At 38.5% G+C, this 18,874-nt stretch overlaps 1 long non-coding RNA gene across 2 annotated transcripts in view; it reads left to right on the forward strand.

Annotated features, from left to right (window-relative positions):
- LOC122464104 overlaps positions 1-18,874 on the forward strand; it is a 45,170-nt gene that overhangs the window by 17,324 nt on the left and 8,972 nt on the right. Inside the window, exons 2-3 of one of the 2 annotated variants that reach the window (XR_006287982.1) lie at positions 16,514-16,672; positions 17,951-18,055. This is a non-coding gene — a long non-coding RNA (uncharacterized LOC122464104). The remainder of the gene's footprint in view (positions 1-16,513; positions 16,673-17,950; positions 18,056-18,874) is intronic. The other variant, XR_006287981.1, reaches the window with a different exon arrangement.

The following is an 18,874-nucleotide window of genomic DNA, read 5'->3' on the forward strand; positions in this document are numbered from 1 at the left end:
CCTTAACGTTGTTTGGCTGCCTGCTCTGTACACTGCATGTAAGATTTTGTGGAAGAGCAGCGACTTTACAAGGGAGCATTGCACAAGGTCCTCTTCTCCTCCCCCTCCCTCCCAGTACTTCCCCCACCTCCGAACAGCTGTTTGGTGGTGCTTAGAACTTTCTGGGGGCAGGGAAGGAGCAGGATGCGACATGCTCCGGAGAGGAGGTGGAGTGGGGGGTGGGAAGAGGTGGGCCTGGAGTGGAGCGGGGATGGGACGAGGCAGGCCTGGAGCATCTCCCAGCAAAGTCGGCGCCTGTTCTTCTTCGGGTAAGCTGCCGCTGCTGCTGCGAAGGTGCTTCCTAACGTCCTTGCCTGCAGCAGTCTGTGCCTGTGTGGGGCAAGCCAGGGGTGCTTCCCAACCACAGTACAGTACTGTACAGTATATAATGCCTTTTGTCTGCCCCCCCCCAAATTTCCTTGGAACCTAACCCCCACATTTACATTAAATTTTATGGAAAAATTGGATTAGTTGAACATCATTTCACTTAAAGTTGCATTTTTCAGGAACATAACTACAATGCTAAGTGAGGAGTTACTGCACGATTATAGGGAAAGCCCTGGGCAGCCCCTGTGTGTTTGGAGAAACCTTTGGAAAATTTAGCTGCCAAATGCTAACAAGTCTCCAGTGATCTTGTCCAAACTGAGGGGCATTTATTTGTTTTGGAGCTGCATAACTCCACCAAAATTGGACAGATTATTATTGGCACAGCAGAAGCAGTATACCTGAAACTAGGGCAACCATCTGCCAGATTCTGAGTCTTTACTTCAAAGAATGGGATAGCTTCTCAACTAAATAATTGTAGGATTTTTTTAATATGGGCAAAACACATTTTTCACTAATCTTGTTGTCAGAAATAGCTGAACAGTTTTGCTGAAAGTTTCCTAAAGATATTGTCAGAGGCAGACATCTGGCATGGAAAATTTCAGTCTGAGTGATTTCAGTTTGGAAAATAAGCAACTGAAAATGGCAGGGGTTTATAATAGAAAGTTTTAGGCAAACTTAAGAATAGGCCTCACATCCAGTTGTACCGTCAATGAACAAAAATGACCTATCTAGTCTTTTAAAGGCCTTTTTGGCACTGGGTGATAAGATGTTTTGCTTTTTATTACTTGGGCCGAAATCCTCTGCCCTGCACAAAGCCTCAGTAAATGACTTTGTACAAAGGAGTTTCTTCAGTCGGGGAGATGTATTCCCTCTAGGCCACGGGGCACCAATGGAGTTAAGTGTGCAGTACAGCAGTCACAGTATCACTATACTTATCATTTCCCTTTCTCCCCCATCCATTTGTAGAGGCTGGCAAAACTATGCTTCATGTTGCACAGGGGTGTGGAGGCTCTGTGCATGATACCTCTGCTCCCAGTCTGGAGGAACATGTAGATTCAGTCTGTTTCCTTTGGGGAACTGCTTTAGCATATGTGCCAAACCATAGCTGTTTGCTTGTGTCGTCTCTATGTCCATGATTCAACAAAGCCCTTAAGTATATGCTTAATTTCACCCTTTCAATAACTTCACTGCAATTTTAAGCACATTCTTCAGAGTTTGCTGAAGCAGGACCTATGCACTGAGTTGTTACTGGGCTTTGTTCCTGTGCGATCAGAATTGTTGAACGCTCATGGCTTTTATTAAAGCAATAAAATCAACATTTTGGCAATGCATTTTATTAGAGCACTGCATCATTTCATCACCTTTGGGGCTTTTCCTTGGCCTAAGAATTTAACCTCAAATATTCTTGTTGTTACGCTATGCAGTTACATTGAGTTAATTCTATTAATTTTGAATCCAGTTTGATTGGCATCAGTTACTTATCCATTAATGGTCTGATTCTTTGGGAAATACTTTGGAATGGTTCTTCGGATCAATGTAAAGAAGGGAAATTAGTATGTAAGAACCACAGCACCCTTTTGATGATATGGCTATTTTCCATGTTTCAGGAAGCTGATTTTCATGTAATTGATGCTACCCGAAGAATGTGAATTATTTTAAATGTATTTACAAAATTCCCCAATGTAGCAATCCAGAACTAGAAATTACATTTCTAGAATAACATTTTTAAAAGCATTCTGGATTGTCTTAACTATGTTCAAAATTGAAATCAGTGATAAAACTCCTGTTAACTTAGTGGAAAAAGAGTTAGACCAACACTGAGAGCTTTTGAAAATTCCACTCTTAAAAAGACTTTTTTTTTTCCCATTCAAATGAGGGTGTCTAAAATTTGGCAGCTAGACCCACCCTAAGACCCCAACCCTGCATTGTGTGATGTGTGAACAGATTGAGTGCCCACCCCTTCAATGGGGCTGAATCTGCCTATGCACAACTCTGTAAAGGATTGGGACCTCACATGTCAACATGAGGCCTAATTTTCAGTTAATTCAGTGGTAGAATGGTTAGATTAAGAACTGGAGGGTCAGGCCTTAAAGTTGTGTAGTTGGTTGTGCTGGATTTCTTTCTCATTTGAACTGCAATATAAGGACACTGAAACAGTTGGTTACTGAGTTTCTGTGGAGAGTGCGTAAACAGAGTAGTAATTAGACCATAATCGAAATTATTTTAAAAATACTTAGCATTTTTTCCATGACACTGTATAGGAATAGAAATACCAAAAGATCTGATTTTTCTAGTTTAAGTTTCTAAAAATCATAAACTTCCAAACAAATCTTCTTCTTCTTCTTTTTTTTTTTTTTTTGTATTTTTGAACACTCTGCTGCAAGGCTGAGACTCTGTACAGTATGTCAAGTTTCAGGGTGCAGTGAATTTTTCATCTCACCTGTAAAACTCCTTTCAAAAAGGTTTATAAGGGAAGTTCCTGTAGCACTGTAACTATATTCCAAGGAACAGGAAAAATATTTGATAAGTGCAAAATATTGAAACTTTCTAGCCAGCCTCAGAATAGAAAGTAAATAAACCAATATCTGGTATACAAAAGGCATGGAAAAACTCAAGGCTTGATCTTGAATCCCTAACTCACATGAATAGCCCAAAGAGGTAAAAAGTGATCAGCATGAGTTTTATATTAGCCCCTGGAAGTGAGCCTTTTGTTAAAGGACCTCATCTCTGATTTTCTTAGCTTCAAAATCTATAGAGCTATTAGGGATGTGCTGAGTTGCAGTCGGGATGACCAACACCATTCCGGTAGTGCTCAGAGTTTCCTTCTGCCATTTTTTGGCAGAAGAGATTTCCAGTATAAAGATATGGGCACGAAAGAGGGAGAAAGAGTGACTGATTTCTACATTGAAGGGGAGAGTTTCTGTAGAGGAAGAACTTAGCAATTGGCAAAGATGGGAGACAGCACAGAATGAGAAGGCAACAGATGTGTAAGAGTCCCCTTTCTAGTGTGAAGGAGAAACACCAATCTTACCAAAAAGGATAGTGGTAAATTACAATTACTGAAATGAGGGACAGTATACAGTGTGTTCCCAAATCCTGTTTAACAAATGTAAAAAGTTACTGTCACTGAGTTTTGGATGTATTCTCTTTAAAATATTTTTCTTTAATTTCACATGTACAGTTTTTTTCATCTTTACAATGATGGGTAAACAATATTAGTCTCACTTAACAGATGGTTTAATGGAGGCAAAGGAGTTTAAGCATTTTCTCTTGCGTGAGGGTCCATTGGGATCCAGTGGCAAAGACAGAAATGTAATAGATCTTGCTTCTAATTCCAGTTTTGGTGCAAACTTCCTATCTGTCTCAGTTACTTCATCTGTGAAACCAGGATGACAATATTTCTACACCTCCTTGTGGATGGTGTGAGATCTATGCTACTTACATTATAAGCTGTTTGGGGTTGGGACTGTCTTTGTTCTGTTTGTGCAGCACCTAGCACAGTGGGGTCCTGGTCCATGACCGGGGCTCCTAGGTGCTATGGCAATTCAAACACTAATTAATAATATACCCAAGTAAAGTTCAATGTATTATGAAATCGATACATTGGAAGAAGAGGGTTCAGAAGTCATTATAATCTGACAGTCTTTCTAGGACATGGTACATATTAGTTGGCCGTACACAGGCATCACTTATAAAGATGTTCTAGCTGATCTATAGTGGTTCAGTGGGCTAGGCATTCGATAGCTGTGCCTGTATGCACCCCCACATCTAAGGTTATCATTGCGGCTAAACTCAATAGTCTTTTCTGTAGTACATGTACCTTTACCTATTTTCAAATGTTCAGACCTTTGTTGCTTGTCAACTGAATGTTTTGGAATAGATAAAATTGCATGCTACTCATTAAAAGGAATACAGATGGCAACATTCAAGTTAATTGGTTCCACCATTTTTAAATTATACCCAAGCTCATACTTGTATACAAAGGTGAGGATATTTTTCCCCAATGAGGAAAATGTCCTTCCCTCCCCACCTCACCCCACCTTCTCAAAACTGAACCAAGTAGCTGTGCATTTGTGTGAGAGGCTCTCCTAATCCTCACTTGCTGGATGGACATCAGATGGTGGTTCAGTACTTGCTGCTAGTGTGGCCCTCAGCCTTCCATCGTTTTTGCTGTTGTGGCAGGATTTCTCCCTTCATTTCTTGATCACTGGTTTTGGTTTGCTGGGAGAGGTAGCTTCCTGGGCTGAGGTGTACAAACTCGTCTCCCTAAATAAACTGTCTCAAATCAATCTGGAGTTGTTCACTCTTCCCCGATGCCCTCCTGCAGTTTAAAAATATCTTCCCTAGCTGAAAGGCATGAGTGATAATGATTTCCATTAGGTAAGAATCTGCTCCTCAGGTCAGCCTGTCAGTCATCATTCTGGAGGAAGGGATATTTTATGTCTAGTCTGCAAAGGCCAACATTCATAGGTGCTGGGGGTGCTGCCGCACCCCCTGACTTGAAGTGGTTTCCATCATATACAGGGTTTAGAGTTTGGTTCAAGGGCTTTCAGCACCCACACTGTACAAATGGTTCCAGGGCCCCTGCCAACATTTGCTTCATGCAGATACTTCTGAGGCAAAATACTTCCCTATTCCATTTTTAGCTTCCTCCTCCCCGAAAATAGGTAGCAGCCTCTGCAATTGGAGAGCCCAGCAGATTCATATAGCCTTTTCATGTTACACAGCGATGAAAGCAATTTGGGGCTGAATAAGAGCCCATAATCAGTAAAGTGTTCAGGTCTGAAAACCGTTCTTGTTAATTATCTGCTGCTGCAGAACAGCAGGGGAAGCACAGAGACTGTTATTGAGTTATCACATGAAAAGGTAGTTATCTTTGTTTTAAGATTTTTTGGCAGTGAAATGGCAGAATGTTTCTTTGTTTAAACATGCATTTAGAATTTGAAGGGCATTCTCTGCAAGATTTATTATGAGTATTCTAATAGAGGTCAAATATTTTGCCTGAGCATTTTGAAAATATACCTTTAATATAGCAAATGTCTACACTATCTCTTCTTCAGGAAATAGCTAGAGTGACTGTTTAAACCAGATTATGATTAGAATCAATTAGAAGTTAACCTATTTATTTTTCTTAAATGAATTTGCCATAATGTGTATCTTGCTCTAAATACTGAATCCATTAAAATCAAACAAAAATGTCAGGGGAAATGGACACCAAGTTGTTTTTCAAAGGGTTGTGTATTAGTGTTACAAATAATTCTGCACAGAGAATAAAACAAAGCTACCCAATAATTTTGGATCTCCTTTTTCATATATCCAATTAAAAAAATCCCCTCCTTTTGATGTAGGTGACAATATAAGGGGAAACTTCAGGTTTCAGAGGAAAGGGGAAATGTGAAAATAGAAATTTTAATGATGGAGAGAAGCTTTAATCCACCTAATTAATATTAGCCCTTGCCATCTGTTAGAAAGTACACCCAGGAACCTAGCAAACTAGAAAATGTCCATTTTTTTTTTCAATTGCATACTTTACAGTAAAGCTGGTCAGGATTTTTTCAACTAAAGTATTTGTCAGAAATGGCAATTTGTCAAAACAAAACTCTTTGTTTTCAACAAATTTGACTTGGTTTTAAAAAAAATTTGAAATGGTCAAAATGTTGATTTTTTTGTTTGTTTGTTTTCTGAAGGAAAATTATCCTGTTTTCAAGTTTAAAATGACTTTGGGTTTATGTTTACACTGTGAGTGGTGGTGTGATTCCCAGCACAAGAAAACAAACCTGGTCTGGCTCTGATTCAGTTAATGCACTAAAAATAAAGTGTAGCCATAGCAACGTGAGTGAGAGGCGCCAGCCACCCTGAGTACTTGCCTAGTGTGTATGACTGACACCTTCTTTGGGTGGCTAGCCCCTTCCTCCACTTGCACTACTTTGGCTATGCTGTGTTTTTAGATCACTAGCTCGGTCAGAATCGTACCTCAAGCTCAAAGTGTAGATGACATACCCTTCATTTTAAAATTTAAGTCAATTATAGTTTTTTTTAAAAAAAGTTTAAATCAAGATGAAACATCCTGAAGTTATCAAAAGAAAAGAGAACCATTTTAATTGGCCCAAGCCATTTTTAAAAAAAAATTTGGTTTGCAATTTTTTTTGAGGTTTTAAGTTTGTCCTGATTGGAGATGGGTATTTTTTTCCCCCTGCTATATTGGAAATTTTCAGGGGATAGCCTCTCTTACTATCTATTATACTCAGTTGAGTGTTCTAAACATATCTTCTAGCACAATAGCTTCAGATCATCAGCTGTCACTAGCCATTTCGTAGGTAAACTAAATAGATCCTCCAAAGCTCACTGTGGGCATGATCTAATGCCCTTTGAATCCAAAGGAAATCTTTCAAATTATTTTTCTCTTGGCTTTCCATCATGTCCTGTGTTTCCTACTAATATACTTTTATCATCTCACACTGATGCAATGTCATTGAGACTCGGGTATGTAACAGAGAAATTGGTCTAAATTTCTGTGTTTCACCTAATATTCTCTTTTATTTTACTTTCCCCTTTAAAATATTTGTGGAAAATGTTACGTTTGTCATTTATATTGCTTATCACTCATCCTTGCTATTCTCCTCTAAGTGTCTCTTCTAATTTTCTTTTGCATACCCTAGCTCTATGGGTCATCCTTCCTTAAGTAATTCCCTCTAGATGTTTCATAGTTCTTCTTAAACCCTATTTTTCATTAGAATTCATTCCTTTATTTCCTTATTTGTCCAGGTGGGCTAGTTGGATTCGCTGGTATGAGTGACTGAAGTGAGAGGAACCCCTCTTGAACATTGAGTATTAACACATGGATCCAAGTTTATTCCTTTCCCAAAATCTTGTCTCTTCAAAACCCAGGTCCTTGTTTATATTGTCTAATTTCTCAGCTTTAGGTTGTGAGCAGACCTAATGGCTCTTGGGAATTATACTGTACTCTGCTCCAGCTTGATCTCAGACAGACAATCAGCTGCAAGGGCCCCTTAATAACCCATCAAAATGCCACCTTCCAGAAAAATATCTCTCATAGGAAATGACCCAGAGCTGATCAAAAATTGGAATTTCAGTCCCATAGGAAATTTTAATATGTTTTCATTGCAAATAGTGACAAAGTCAGAATATCAACATTTTTCTCAGGAAAATAAAGTTCTCAAAAGATTTGATTTGGCCTGGCAGGACTACATCTCCAGTGAGCATGATCAGGGCACTGCCACGGTACACCGCAGTAGCTCAGCCAAAAGTGAAGCAATGGTACATCGTAGGAGGTAGAGTCTGCTGAGGATCCTGGCCCATACTGGTGAATGGAGGCATGAGGCTTCCAAACCACAACTCAGTTTGACTGTGGCACCACAACAGCTCACGTGGATTTAGAAAATTCCTGACCAGCCCAAATTATAGAGCACTTAATATGCTTGGACAGAAACGGATACTGAATGATATTTATACGTTCTCGGTAATCTGGAAGCCTATTCAAAGTCCCAGAGCACAAAAAACAAAATATTGAAGCTGTTCTAAATGCTCATTCATTTAGTGGGTATTTCAGATACCTTGGTGGTATGTGATATAAATACCTAATCTGATTTAGTGTGCAGCACCTCTTCAGAATAAGTACCAAAAATGTGTACTCACTAAACTGTGGACTGCCTTTGTGGTATTGCTAGATCTGTAGAAGTTTTCCTTACAGAAGGAAAAGCATGTATGTGGTATACACAAACAGATTATTTGTTCTGAGTAGGTTATATGAGTTTCTGTAAAGGTACAGTGTGGGTTGGGAGACCAAGTAAAATCTTGCCACTTTGAAAATAAACAGGACATGGCCCTACATGTAGCATAAAGTCTCATATTACAAAGTGTTTCTTGAGCAATAGCACAGAATGTATCAGTGCAATTAAGAAAATAAGACATGGGGTAGAAGGGGGAATCTATTACAAAGAAAATGTGGACTTCATTAATGAAATCTGTTTCCAAAGTTTAATATTAAATAGTATAAATTAAGCCAAATGTTCAAATATATTATTGAAGTTTAAAGGTTTCTCTTATTTTTAACTTGTTCATCTGTGTTCATTTGTTATACATATGCTATATGTTATGCCTAGAATATGTACATATTGCCAAAATTTTAAAAATTGAGGGTCTACAATTTTTTCTCAAGTATATATTTAAGCATTTAAATAGGTAGCTAACATTTTTGGAGCTGACCATCCAGCAGCTCTGTCAACACTGTCTGGAGTGGCTCACTACCGTGACTACCAACCTCAGGGCAGACTGTCAAGAGGCAGGGCCTAAACCCCAAATTGGTTGCACGTTCTAGAATTAGATTTCACCAACCCAGTAACAAGTGTTACTCTCCCCCCGCAGCTAGCGGCTTAAAAGCTGCAACTTACAACCCAGTCCTGAATGTAAATGCCAGTGTTAAAATACGATTGCTGAGGGAAAAGGATTATCATCAAGTTTATATTGATTTCTGCATTCATCTGTGCTCCCTCTTAAACCCTTTCTCCTGTCATTATTCATTTTTGTAGCCATCAGTTTTTCTTTAACTTGTTGGCACATAATCTATAGTATACCCTAACGTGCTTCTAGAGTTCATGGGAAAACCATGTATTGCTTAAAAAATAAATATATATATCGTTCTTTTACCCATGTTGTTGGATGTGCAGAAAAATTAAATTTTTATCAGTAAAAGGAAAAATATAATATGGTTTTAACTTCTTATACCATAGTGCCATCACCTAGGCGATTTACTGTTACCATGATTTGCGTGACATAAAGTGGCACAAAAGTGTCTCTGGAAGCAAAGTATTGTAGAGCCAGAGCAGCAACTTCATACTGTTCAGGATGTAGGACAGTTTCCATTCTAAACTCAGTTTTAAAAATATGCTCTCCTTTTAGTTTTCACAAATATTCCTTTTGATGAGAAATTTCACATGCTTAGTCTTAGACAAAATTCTACTAAGTTTAATATTAATCGGCCTTTCCATTTATTTATATATTTACATAAATAATTGCCTACACACTATATCCCACAAATGGTTTAGAGTAGAAACTCATCTTGATTTGGATGATTTATTATTTTAATTCTCCAAATATAAAATAATGTTTGTGGGTACGACTGTGATACTTATAAATGGTCTGAACTTGGTGTGCAGAACTAGTAACATAGGTCAGACAAGTAAAGCTTGGTGGGAAACATTTTTCCCATCCGTCAAAACATTTCAAGATGTGAAAAATTCTCCCATTCTAGATCAAGATGAATCTGAGACCTTTTGAGGTTTTTCACAAGAAACAAGAGTGAGATAATAGTCTGGTGCAGGGATCGGCAACATTTGCCACGTGGCACGCCAGGGCCAGCACATCCCTCGGGCCCGCACTGCTTCCCACAGCCCCCATTGGCCTGGAGTGACGAACCAAGGCCAGTGGGAGCTGCGATCGACCGAACCTGCAGACGTGAAAGGTAAACAAACTGGCCCGGCCCCCCAGGGGGCTTACCCTGGTGGGCTGCGGGCCAAAGTTTGCTGATCCCTGGTCTAGCGGTTAGGTCATACACATAGGATATGGGAGACCCAGGCTCAAGTTCCTCTTCTTGTCTGATTCAGACCAGGTACTTGACTTTGAGTGTGTCACATCCCAGATGAGCACTCTAACCCCTGGGCTATAATCTTTCAGTAACCCAATGAATACTAATGTATGTAAAGTGGCAAGTTCCCACAGAAGTTTGATTCCTCAAATCTGCATTTTCTGACCCCAAAAAAGTGGTGTTGAAAAATTCCCAACCAGCTCTAGAGAAAAGTAGGAAGTGTTCAAAAAATGTATGCACTCTTCTGGCTTTGTAAGTGGGCCATTGCCTAGTGATCTGTGCATGAGAATTGTGAACTTCTAAGCTCTGTCACTGACACTACCTCTCCTGCAGTACTGTTGTGAAGATTAAGTAGATAATGTCAATCAAGTGCTTTGCAGGTGAAAAACGCCAAGTATTATTGTTTTATGATGAGCTTTTGGCTGTTCCACATGTGTGAATCTCGACACCCATGCAGAATCAAACCGACTTCAGCAGGGCTCTGCGTGTGTGAAGGGGTGCATCCATGCAGAGCACCTTGCAGCGCTTGGGCCTCTGACAGCAAACTTGGCAAGAAGTGCATGAGACATTGTGGGCACTCCTAAAAACAAGTCCTGTGAAAGAAGTAACTGCTTCAGCCTGCTCAGTGTTGAACTATTGGAATGTGTGTGAGCTGTCCATGGAGCTTTTCCACTGGGTGCCTGAAGCAGAGAGCAGCCTAAGCGTGGGATCTAATATAAGTTATAACAAGTGCCAGAGGAATTTCCTTACTTTTCACAGTTTACTTGTTTTTAAATGAATAAAAATGACATGTAACAAGTTTCTTCCTTAACTCTGTCTTAACAAAGCACTCCGTCCAGGATTTTTGTAATAATCACCTTGAATGCAATCTAGCAGATACTGGTTTGACAAAGTACAACACAATGTGTGCTTTACGCATTCACAGTCCTACTTGTCTGTTTAGTTCTGTTTCTTGGGGAGGTACAGTAGTGGAAATCTTAGGCAAAAGGCAAAAAGGATGAAAATGACTTGGCTAAATGTAGCCCAAGATCATAGAGTACAGTGGGATTGCTATGCAATTATCATTTTTTATGCTTGGACACGCATCATTGTCTGCCATGAATGTCTTAAACTTACTAACAATTTTTTTTAACTTTATCCTGGGGTTATAAAAATGTAAGCTCAGTTGACTTTTATTTCACTATTGATTAGGTTAACTATGCCAAATGAATCTTGCTGTCCACAACATTGAGCAACCTCATAGCTTTGTCCAAGACAAATGTTAAATATAATGTGAAGGTTAGTGGAAACGATACAATAGTTGCTGGGAAGTACTTACTATCACTTTATCCTTAAACAGTCTTCTCTCTTAGTGAAACAGAAAGATTTAAAAAATTGATTGCAGAGATAAAGAAAAACAGAAAGCAAAACACTAGCAGCTATGTTTTCAACCTTGAGCATTCAAAACTTGAGACATAGCTCTTCTAGAAATCCCAAATGACCAGATTTAAATATAATAATAAATCACCAGGTTGTTTGGTCTGATTACTGATTGTAAAGCCCTTAAGTGAAACCACCCACCCTCAGTTGGTGTGCGATAATTTCAGGTTCAGAATTCAGGCCTGTCCACTGCCTGCTTAGCTGGGGACTTCATTTATCCTCTTCTAGCCCCTGGATCATTCTTCTCCTCTTCTATCAGTCTTCTGTCTACTCTCCTTCTTTCTCCCACCCAGATCCTTTCTTCCCCTCAGGGTATGTTTACACTGCAATTAAAAACTGGCTTGGTTTAAGGGGCTGTTTAACTTTTGTGTGGACGTTCAGGCTCAGACTGGAGCCCAAGCTCTGGGGCCCCTTCACCTCACAGGGTCCCGAAGTCCCTGCTTTAGGGACCCTGTGAGGTGAGAGGGTCTCAGAGCATGGGCTCCAGCCTGAGCCCAAATGTCTACACAAAAATTAAACAACCCCTTAGCCCGAACCCAAGACAGCTGGCATGGGCCAGCTGTGGGTATCCGTTTGCAGTGTAAAGATACCCTCAGTTTCCCGTTCCCTCACATTCTGCCATCCATTTTCCAATCTTGATCCCCACCCACCCATTCACATTCTGCTTTATTGTCCACTCCACATTATATTAATCTCTACAGCAGTGGTTCTCAACCAGGGGTATGCAGTGGTCTTCCAGGGGCTACGTCAACTCATCTAGATAGTTGCCTAGTTTTACAACAGGCTACATAAAAAGCACTAGAGAAGTCAGTACAAACAATTTTCATACAGACAATGACTTGTTTATACTGCTGTGTATACTATACAAGGTAATATAAGTACAATATTTACATTCCAGTTGATTTAGTTTATAATTCTATGGTAAAAATGAGAAAGTAGGAAATTTTTCAGTAATAGTGTGCTGTGACACTTTGGTATTTTTATGCCTGATTTTGTAAACAAGTAGACTTTAAGTGAGGTGAAATTTGGGGCTACACAAGACAAATCAGATTTCTGAAAAGGGTACAGTAGTCTGGAAAGGTTGAGAGCCACTGCTCTATAGTGTCTCACCCTGCTACTCAGCCATCTTACCTGCCTCCATTTCTTTTGCACTCAGTCTCCCTTCCTGTTCCTGCATCACATTCCCCTGCCTCCAGTATCCTCCGACTTCAATGATTACACCATATTATATAGTTTTATTGCTACTTAGAATACTTTGGTATGTAGAATATTGCTTCCCCAAATTGTGAAACACATGAACCACGCTGAAAGATTTACACCTTTAAAAGTTTCAGACTGAAACATCATTTTATATTAAGAGTGATGTGACATATTGGTAATGGAATCTGACAATGCACAAAAGTGACTTGGTTTGGAGTTGTGTTACAAACTTCAAATTCTAGCCATTGTTTTTCAAAAGAATCTCCCTGGTAAGCAAATCTCTTAGAAAAAAAAACTAGGCTTTGTTTCTAACAATCCTCGTCTGATTGTTTGGTTTTGTGTGATAATCTTGTGAAATTTGAGATTTTTTTTATATGTTTCAAATATGAATCCAGGTGAAACTAAACAATTTCAACTGAGTTTCATATGCATAATTAGGTTCTAATGAAAACTGAAATTCAAAGTAAAACTCATGAAGTGTGAAACCCATTAATTGGAAATCAAATAATGCTTTCATGAGTTTCCCTGAAGCAAAATTGTCAGATTTAGTAAACGTCCAATATTAAGTCACTGATGGTTACAGACAACTTTACAAAGACAGGCCAGTCTGAATATTTTTGAAAGCTGTAACAGTAAAAGTAAGTAGTTATAGGCATCAGTCTAGCTGGAATATCTCTAACACTATATCTGTTTAAATCTGGCTTCAAATGATTACCTTTGCAACTTTAGGAAACCATGAAGTCCTTTCTCCGTTGCTTATGTTAAGCTTTGCTGTCTGTTTGTGATCAGATCAGTGTATAGAACAGATGCTTTTAAAAATGCCAATGCAGTGTTTGGCTTCAATCACTGAGTCAGTGTTTAAATCCAACAGCTGGTACTGTGTGTCAGCACCTGAAGTCAATAACATTCTTAGTGATGTACTTGTCTGTCCCAATAAACGTGTTCATTTGAAACTGTCATTGATAGATGCCATGATTTATTACTGCTCATGCTTCCTCAAAATAGCACACCCACAACTGCACAACAGAACATTTAGGCAAAATCTATGGCTGCTTTCTGAAGCATAATATTTTTTATTTGTCAGAGGATTTTAATAATAGATCAGAGCAGAACATAGTTTAGTAATATCATGGAGATGTTTGTAGCAATTCTATATTTAATTTCTAATCTCTCCCAACTTTTGATTGGGGTAACCAATTTATTTGCAAATTGAGATGCTTAAAATAGGGTTGATTTTTTTTTGAGAGAGAGAGAGAGAGCACATTTAAAATATGCCAGATTCAAAGTGTTTATGTGCTGGTTTAAAACTGCAAACATTTGATTTCTCCTCCGCAACTTCAAGGTATCATGATTTGTCAGCCTGTCAGTTCTCAGCAGTGGCAGGCTTTCAGAAATCCAGTGTTACAATCAGCAGAGGGTGATTTTTTTTTCATAATAGGGTTGCTTTACAGAAGAAAATTATTAAGAAGTCTTCATTTCATTATTCTTTGAAAGTGTCTGAACTGTTTACTATTCTTTATGATTCTGGACTGGAGGATTCTAGTTGTCCTCCAGGATATGAGAATCAGAGGAGAGCCTGAGGAGAAAATGGGAACTGAAAAGGAGAATGTCAGGAAAAAGGAGATCAGGATCACAGAGGGGAACCGGTGACAGAGATGGGAATTAGAGAGAGGAAGATAGGGGGTAGATACGGCCTTAACAGTTAAATAGGGGGGTTAGAGTATGTGAGACTATAGCAGGATGATTATAGAGGGTAACTGTGGTGGTGGAAGGGCATAGATATGGCACATGTGCATGGCAGGAGAAAACATTGTTGAAAGTGATGACGTCATTCAACAGTGAACACATCAGCACTAATGCCTTTGTTATTGAAATCTAAAGGTGGGAAAGGCAGTGCTCAAGCAACAACGGGAAGTAATGTAATGATGCTTTGCGTGTTGCTTTGATGTCCATGTCAATACTGCAGTACCTCACTGGGGTGAATTCTCCTTTCCATCTGCTCTGGTGGAGTGGACCTAAGGTAGTTCAACTGGATAGGATGGCACCAAAGTTGGGAAGGAACTCTTTTTATCTTCCCACTGGAGCCTATGGTAGCCTGAAGGCATATAGTGAAAATTGGAGCTCTGTGAATTGGAAGGGGCATACATATGGTAGGAGCATGTGATGCCAAAGGAATATCCATTTTCTTCAACAAGCTCCCTTAATCTGAAGCAGAAATCTGTCTGGGACTTAATGATTCTCAAGCATTTCTAAGGACTTAATTTACAGCTCATTAAAACAAATGGAAGCCTTCCCACTGGCTGTATTGCAGACATGGTTGAAATTTTTCCTTCAAAATGGTTTTGGGTGGAAAATTGTTTTGTATATTTATGAAAGAGATATTTTCACTGACAATATTTGTGGTTTCATTGAAATTTTCACAGGCTTATTTTCCTCTTATACAAGTTTCATTCCTTTTTTTCAATATTGCTTCAGTCAGGTGAGATTATCACAGTATTTCATCTAAACAGCAGCCTCCTTACAAAACTAGTACAAGAGAACTAAGAATCTGGAAATGGTTGTCTATTTCTAAACACATGGGGCCAGATTCCAATACCTTTATTCATGCTGATTAGCAGCTTTTGAGCATGAGTATTGCTAATGGGATCAGCATGAGTAAGAGTGCCAGAATCTGTCCTTCAATGCTTAGACTTGCAGTTGTCTAGTAAAAACTCAGCATAAAGGAGAGAACCTTGTCTCAAAAAACAAAATAACCAAATGAAATAAATATTCCCAGCCTTACAAAAATTATTATACCATATGGGGGGGGGGAATAAAACACTATGTATTTATTAGTATGATGCAGTATAAAAGTGTACAGCTTTTTTAGACTGCAGCATTGTGATTTTTTTTTTTAATTTATATACCATTTGGTAGTTACAAGAAGAAATGAACACAGGTGCAGTTTAGAGATAGCAGCTTAGCCACACCATTTGGATGGATAAGAATAGAACCTAAGCTACAGAAGTCTGAGAGGCCAGGTTTATTAAATATCCCTGACAATTGTAACTATTCTTTTTTGAAAAATAGCACTATAGCAAATCTCTTTTCTAATCCCCTCACCAGTTTGGGAATTAATTGGGCTGTGCTGTTTTGTTTTGGGTTTTTTAGTCAATTTATATTTTTAGTTATCTCTTGTTAGATGCCCAGAGGCTCCTTGGCATGGCACCTGAAACCAAAAATGTTCTCTTATTTCTGTGTGCTTGCTACACTGCTCGCCAAAAACAGTCATCGTAACTCAACAATATGATTTGTTGGGATCTATGATTGTGATTGTCTGTCTATTATGGGACGATATGTGAGAATTAGGCAAGTAAAAAGTGTTACAGGGGACGGGGGGAGGGGGGAGAAGGAAGAAAGGAGGATAGAAAAGAGATCAGGAAAGAGGCTTTTTTCCCCCCAGGCTATGTTCAAGAATAGCATTTAAGTAAAAATAAAGATATGTTAATATCATAATATATTGGACCTCTATTTGTAATGGAAAACAAATAGAGATTAGGGAGGATAGAAATAGAGACAATCTGCACCTTCAGGGCAAGAGAGGAAACAGGGGAGAAAAGGGAGAAGGAGAGAGAAGGCTGACATCAACATAAGGGAAAGACTGGAATGTCAATGAATTTTAGAGAGAGCTGATTACAGATTTCAGGTGAGATGAAAATAAATTATTTCCTTTAAACATTAATCTAGGAACATATATGGAAGAGGTCATTTTTATTAAACATGTATATTACATAGCAAAAAATGATAAGAATATTAAATTTCAAGTGCTCTAAATGTAGGAAATGCAGAATTAAGGCTGCTTGTGCAAACTTAATTTGGCCCCTTTGTACATATGCATTATGATATCATCTTTAATCACATGGCCATATTTTTTTTCCCCAATAGGACCCAGAATTGTGTTGCCACTTCAGAGAAAATATCTTGCAAAATGAGTGAGCTATTGTAAAGATTGAGAATATAATGATCCAGATCCTGGCCCCTGCTAGCCTCCCTTGGTACCACCTAGCAATGCAAAGGGGACATAAAAAGGACTTCACCGGCTAGGTGAGAAAATCCTCTCCAATGGGGAGACCTCAGGTGATATAGTTGTTTCTATGACACCTTCCCTCATGGCTACCAGAATAGGAGATTGTTAGGGATGCGTGCTCTGAAGGAGAGAAGGTGACCAAAGGACTAATGCATTTCAATGAGATCCCCAAGTAGAATCTCAGCCTTTTGGGATCTATTACCAGCTAGCACAAAATAAGCAGCTGTGAGACTGGACATGAGGATGAAGCCCAAGATTTCTTTTCATAGACGTAATATAAGACTACAAGGCTATGTATACAATGGGACAAAATCATCCCTAATGAAACATCACTCAGTGGAGTTGCAATGAATTTGATGCAATAAGTATTTTTAAAATCCAAGATGATTGGTGGCTATATTTTTTGCTGCTAAACTTAAGACATCTTAAAGGGGCTTGATTTTCTTAGAATGCTGAGAACGCAGTCTCTGAAAAAAATCAGTTCCCTTCAAAGTGTCTCAAATTAGGTACCCAAAATCACTACTGACTTCTGAAAATCTTGATCTAACTATGTTTTCAATGGCTGTACAGTTTAGGATGTCATAAGTTGCTTTAATTACCCATGTTGAACATTTGTGATCTTTATTTCAAATGAATAAAAACCTAATATTAAAAAAAAAAAGTTTTTTTCCCCCAAAAAGCTACGAAGGAAATGATAAGGAAAAAAAGAGTAAATTTAGTGACTATTATGGGGAGAGGGAATATAGAAAGAAGAACTACAGAAACAAAATATATAGAGAAGAAAATAAAGAACATTGTCAGCAATATTAGTTTTTTCATCTTTTTTTTTTTTTAAATTTAGGTAGTCACTGAACAGTGGTATCTATCTAGTGTTTGAGTCTCTTTTGATACTTGTGCTTCATTTTGCATTGTGTAGCCAGTCTCTGAAAACAGATATCGTACGTGAGCAGAAATAAATTTTCTCGCTGAATGACAAGCATTCTGTTTGTTATCGTTGTGACTGCAGTCTATGCTAGGATGTGTTATAGCACTACAGGCTGATGGAACAAAATATGTATGTGACATCAAATTGAAGGTTCAACTGATGCAATGCAAATATGATGTAATTCCTGTCCTACTCTTTTGCTACAGGAATTCTGCCAGCAGCGTGAACCAGGACACCCTTTTCTGCTGCTTTGAAAATATTTGCACACAGACTACCTGCAGGCCTAGATGCAAACCGAACTTGGTACTCCATATACCTATGGAGTCACAGTATACTGTCAGGTGTAATAATTGTTTACCTCTCCTTCTAGGGCTATCAAGAGATCTAGTTCTGCCTCCTGGATTAAAAGGAAAGGGTCCCTACTCTCTTTTCTTCCTTCATTTTTGTACTCCAGCACATCAGAATATCTAGCCAAGTGAGTATGTAGTACCCAGTTCAGCCTAGGAAACATACAAGACTGCATCTTCAGGTTAGAAAGATTTGATTCCATGTCACTCAAAATGGCAAATTTATATGTTTCCTTTTTTTAATATCATGGTATAATCTCTGATCCTTCATGACCTGGTTTGTTTGTTTTACTTTTACCTGTTTTTCCTGGTAACTTAAGAGGAGATTGAATAAGAATGATCACAGTTGACACCTTTGATAGTCTGGATACATTCCACTGTTATCAAAAAGTTTATCATGTACTGTAGGTCTCATGTACGCTGCTTCTAAATCATGAGTAAATTCACTGAGATCAATAGAGTTGCACTAGAGTAAAATAGGTGTGGGAAGATAATCAGATCCCACTCTTCCCAAATCTCATGAGTCATCCCATCCCTATTCCGAAAAGCACTTGAGCACCTGACTTTCAGTGGCATTTGGGTGCCTACCTGCCCTTTGTATTTTTTTGAGAATCTCACCCTATGAGCTGTGTTGAATTGGGGTCTATATTAACCACAGTTCATTGATAAAGGCGGAAATAATATAAAATGACATTTCATATATTTATTTGTGGTTTATCTATGGGGTTTCTGTGGTATGCTTCATGTGGCTTTGGATTAGTTTATCAGATCAAATTTTACTTTTACAATGAAAGTGAGTAAGGAAAAATTATTTTGCATAAAAGTTTACAAATATTAAAACCCTCTTCTATAAAGGAATAAACATATGTATATGTGTATATATATATAAATAAATTAATCTAACATGCTCTTGATGAAAAACCTCATTACACAAGGGAAATTAGCAG

Source organism: Chelonia mydas, chromosome 1 (assembly GCF_015237465.2).
Source record: "Chelonia mydas isolate rCheMyd1 chromosome 1, rCheMyd1.pri.v2, whole genome shotgun sequence".
Classification (NCBI taxonomy): Eukaryota; Metazoa; Chordata; order Testudines; family Cheloniidae; genus Chelonia; species Chelonia mydas.